A 4669-nucleotide genomic window follows, 5' to 3' on the forward strand; every position below is an offset into this window, starting at 1 on the left:
AAGACACAACAAGAACAAGAACTTTGTCACTCTCTTAGCTTTCGTACATAGTTATTGAGGGTGCACACAGTCATGAGAGTTTCTTACACTTGTGTATTTTAGAAATCTTAAGAACCAAGTTCTTTGTAAGTGCTATATTATTTGTACCTCTGACTGTATATCACGTACATCTTGTGGTAATCCTAAACATTTTGATTAGAATTTATAAAAGTCTCAGACTTAGTGTTTGACCGATTAAGGAAGTCTCTTTCTAGTGTGATTGAGCAAGGAAGTCCATAACAATTAGCTTAGGCAAGGAAGTTTCTTTCTATTGTGATTGAGCAAGGAAGTCCTAAACAATTGGTTTAGGCAAAAAAGTCTCTTTCTAGTATGATTGAGCAAGGAAGTCCTGAACAGTTGGTTTAGGAAAGGAAGTCTCTTTCTAGTGTGATTGTGCAGGAAGTCCTAAACAATTGGTTTAGGCAAGAAGTCTCTTTCTGGTGAAATTTAGCAGGAAGTCTTGGATTGGTGTGTCTAAGAAAATTGTAATCGGATTCTGATTATAGTGAAAAGTTCTTGTGTTACAAGGGGACTAGACTACTCTCGTTATATAGGAACCAGGATAATTGTTGTGTGTGATTTACTTATTGCTTCTACGTTTGAAATAATAATAGTATTAAACTCAGAACTACCGGTAACCGTAGACTTAATTCAGTGAATCACCACCTGAGAGTCGCTTTCAAAAATCACATTACTCAGTTTCATGGTAATAGCATTATGAATGGCCTCTTTCAGAGCCAAAGCTTTAGCTTCTATAAGAGACATAATACCTATATCCCATGCTACACCTGCAATGATAAATCTTCCTAAATTATCTCTAAGGCACCAACCCCTATTCGTAGTTTGATAATGACTAATAAAACCGGCATCAACGTTGCACTTCATCCACCCTTTAGCTGGGGGAATCCACATCAATGGGAGCTGATTAGCAATAATCGAATCATGAATATCACGGACATCAAACCAGTCAAATCAATTATAATAAGCTTGAATACCAATTCTAGCAAGATCCTCCATGTTATTATTCCAAACAATATTGTTACGGCTCTTCCAAAGACGCTCTAATACCATAGCAAATCTCCCAGCATTTTTCTTATCTTCTTTACTACAAATATCAAAGATATAATAGACTTAACATCACTAAAAGGTCATAGACGATGATCAACAATAGTATACAAATTTGTTGCCCGCCAACAATAACTAGTAGTATGACAACCATAGAACACATAATTATACAATAATTTTTAAATACATATTATAATGTCTTACATAAATTGTAATAATGCTTATGCAATATTAAAAAAATATGAACTACATAATTTATATTGATGACGTTGACGTAGAAAAAATCACACAATTGCAAAGTTAATTATAGATTCTTTTTAATTGCAAGAATTTATCAAAAACACTAATTGTTATAACAAATTTCAAGAAATAACTTAATCATGGGAACCAAGCGGTTGAGCTCCGTTGGCAAGAAGCCCCGTTCAAGGACGTACTCGGGGAATACCGAGTTCGATTCTCAGGCGGAACAATCTTATTTGGCCAGTGCGCATGTCTCTACGCACGAGAATAGAAAAAAAAGATAAAAATCTAAGTATTGTCATGAAAGGTAAAAAAAGTAGTGAAAGGTTAAAACATAACAGTTTCCTTTAGTATTGTGAATGGTTTTTATAACTTCATGAATGCCAAACACTATTTTGTTGTTTTTAGGAGAGTATAAATTTTATAACTACAAAAACATCAAATCATATCATGAACTTTATACGGTATAAAAAGAACAAATTTTATATACTTTTCATATGAGAAAAGAAAATAATATGGCTAGAGTTTTCAAGTTTGCTTATGCTATGAGTCTATTATTTTTCTTATTTTTCGTTGCTGAGAAAGTTGGTGCCGGTAAATTTTTTTTTTTTTTTAATTTTCTTGTTTGATTCCTAGTTCATTAAAAAAATATTTCAAGATGTTATAATAAATTAATTTATTATTTTTTTTCTTTACAGAGAAACATAAATGTAATAATGATGGTGATTGTCCACAACCATGGCACAATTTGTACATATACAAGTGCTTTGATCGCAGTTGTCTAAAAGTGAAGAGTTGGCTTTAGATGCATTATTATTAATGATGGTTTTTAGTTATGATCCTAAGATCCAATATATTTTTTCTTTCCCTAATTTTAAGAACCTTGCATTAATGATTATGTTATAAGATGTTAAGAGGTAGTATATTTCAAGATATGGTTCGAATTCGACTCGAGGCTGCTGTAAAATTTACAAGTTACCATCATCATTCATAATATGTTCCCCTTGTGAAAAATGAAATGCTAAGGATTTAAACGCCTTAAAATGATTTTTTGTAATAATAGAGTAATTTTTGCTAACAACAATTCATAAGTGGTTAGTGTCATTATGATATCCACATTGATAAAGCTTCAAGTAGAAATATGTCTTTTCCTACATTAAACCATGTTGTGTTTTCTCAAGCATCACTAAGAAAAACACTCTCCTACCACGTGAATAAGTGACGTGAAACGTATGTGGCAAAAAATGGGAGTTGTGACGTGCTAATTACGTCACTAAAGATTTTTAATTTAAAAATATATATAAAAGTAACGTTAGTACATGGGGAGTCAGATTTTTCTTTTAAAAAAAATAGGTTGTGGCGTGTAATCCATATCGCAACATAAAAGTTAAACTAAATCAATTCAACGAGTCAGACGTTCACATGGGGGGAAGTTTTAAAATTTTAAAAATTGTGTTGTGGCGTGTATATCACGTCGCAACTTTTATTTATAATATTTAAAAAATTTAGGAGATAAACGTTTCTGATAATGAAGTGATGTGGTGCATATTTGACTAACAGCTTTATTGTTCCGACATGAAATACACTTCGCAACTTGCGAAATGAAACCCACGTGGCAACAATGTTACCGTTGAGAAGTTGCGACGTGATTTTCACTTCGTTGGCTTGCGTCATGAAAATTACGTCGCTATACTCTATATATTTAATGCAAATTCCAGATCGTGCAGTTACCCTTTTCCTCTTTCTTTCTTCCTCTTTCTTTCTTTCTTTCTTTCTTCCCCTTCTCAGCCTTTTACTCTCATCTCTTTTTCTTCCTCTCTTCTCTGCCTCTTCATCTCTTCTTCCTCCAACAAAGTTTCAAAGGTAATATTTTTCTTGCTTTATTTTTTTTAATATTCGTTTAAAATTTAATCCCTATTATTTGATTTTTATTTTTGTTGTAGTTTAGGTTTTCAAACTTCAAGATTCTAAGCTTCAATGGCTAAGTTATAGTTTTGATCCCCCTATTTTGTCTGATTCACGAAATTAGTCCCTCTATTTTAAATTTAAACTGTTTTGGTCCCTCTATTTTGTCTCAGCCTTTTCCTCTCTTCTTCCTCCAACATAATTTCAATTGTTCTTCCACCCACAGTTATTTAAAGGTAATATTTTTCTTGTTCTATTTTTTTTATTTTCGTTTAAAATTTAATCTCTAATATTTAATTTTTATTTTTGTTGTAGTTGAGGTTTTTATAAAGCTTCAAGATTTCAAGTTTCAATTATTTATTTTAGAGTTTATTTGCATGCTTCATAGAGGTACGTTTTCAATTTTAACACTAAAACTTCTAGTTAATATGTGTTTGTTTATAATTTTGATTGGTGTTGTTTGTATATTGTTGCTATATGTTGTTGGTTTATGTTCTAATTTTTTTTAATATATATAAAAAATGAAATGAAAAATATATATTAAAAGCGGTTTTATAATATATATATATATATATATATATATATATATATATATATATAATGTTAAAATAGATTTTTTAAAGTATATAACATTTTATATTTTATTATAATACTGTTACCAAAAGATTTCGACTTTCTATTTTTGGGTTTAACTTTACAGAAATAAGGAAAAGGCAAGTTTTGGTCGAAGACGTTCGACGGTGTAGTATGCTCTCGACCGAAGAAGCCCTATGGAAACACTTAGTAAAATAAAAAGGGTTGTGAGTTTGTGAAGGAGTCGAAGTCGAAGGCCCGAGGCTTAAGAAGAAAGACGGTTGTTGGCAGTTTTGTCGTCTGGAATACGTGGAGTTTCCTCAAGAAAAGGGACTGCATGGTTGGGACACGTGGCGACATATGAATAGTCGACCGTTAGGGCAGTTTATTCTAGGATTTCTATTTAAGCAAATAAATGTCAGTAGCTTAGGGGTCCGCATTTCTACATCACAAAAGACAATACTCAATCTCTTCACACACAGTGAGAAACGAGTGTAATTTTCTGAGAATGTATGTATGCGTACTAGATTAATTATTATGCAATCATTTTAATATTCCAGTCTGTCTTTTACATAAATTTACTACTTTCTTTTAGCGCCTTTATTTTAGTCAAGCTTTAAATTATGTGTTACTCCTTTTATTTACTTTCAAATTATCTGCATTTAATGCAAGTCAAAGTCATACGAAACAAGAACATAGCAATAAGTCCTGGGATTTACTAGTTGATTCCGCAAAGTAACCTTTAAAAAGAAACTAGCGGTTGTTTACCAAATTTCTGGGTAAACAAATTGGCACGCCCAGTGGGACACGCTGGTTGCTAATTTCTGTTTTTTTGCTCTCTAATCTT

At 31.8% G+C, this 4669-nt stretch overlaps 1 long non-coding RNA gene across 2 annotated transcripts; it reads left to right on the top strand.

The window, feature by feature from the left end:
- The first annotated feature begins 1805 nt into the window (after nucleotides 1–1805).
- On the top strand, nucleotides 1806–4376 carry LOC131617259 (uncharacterized). Of its 2 annotated transcripts, XR_009288509.1 has the most exons (4): nucleotides 1806–1938; nucleotides 2043–3485; nucleotides 3565–3639; nucleotides 3950–4376. It is a non-coding gene; the product is annotated as an uncharacterized LOC131617259 (long non-coding RNA). The 2 variants fall into 2 exon arrangements; XR_009288508.1 differs by having other exon boundaries at nucleotides 2043–3639.
- The last annotated feature ends 293 nt before the right edge of the window (nucleotides 4377–4669 follow it).

Source organism: Vicia villosa, linkage group LG7 (assembly GCF_029867415.1).
Source record: "Vicia villosa cultivar HV-30 ecotype Madison, WI linkage group LG7, Vvil1.0, whole genome shotgun sequence".
NCBI lineage: Eukaryota > Viridiplantae > Streptophyta > Magnoliopsida > Fabales > Fabaceae > Vicia > Vicia villosa.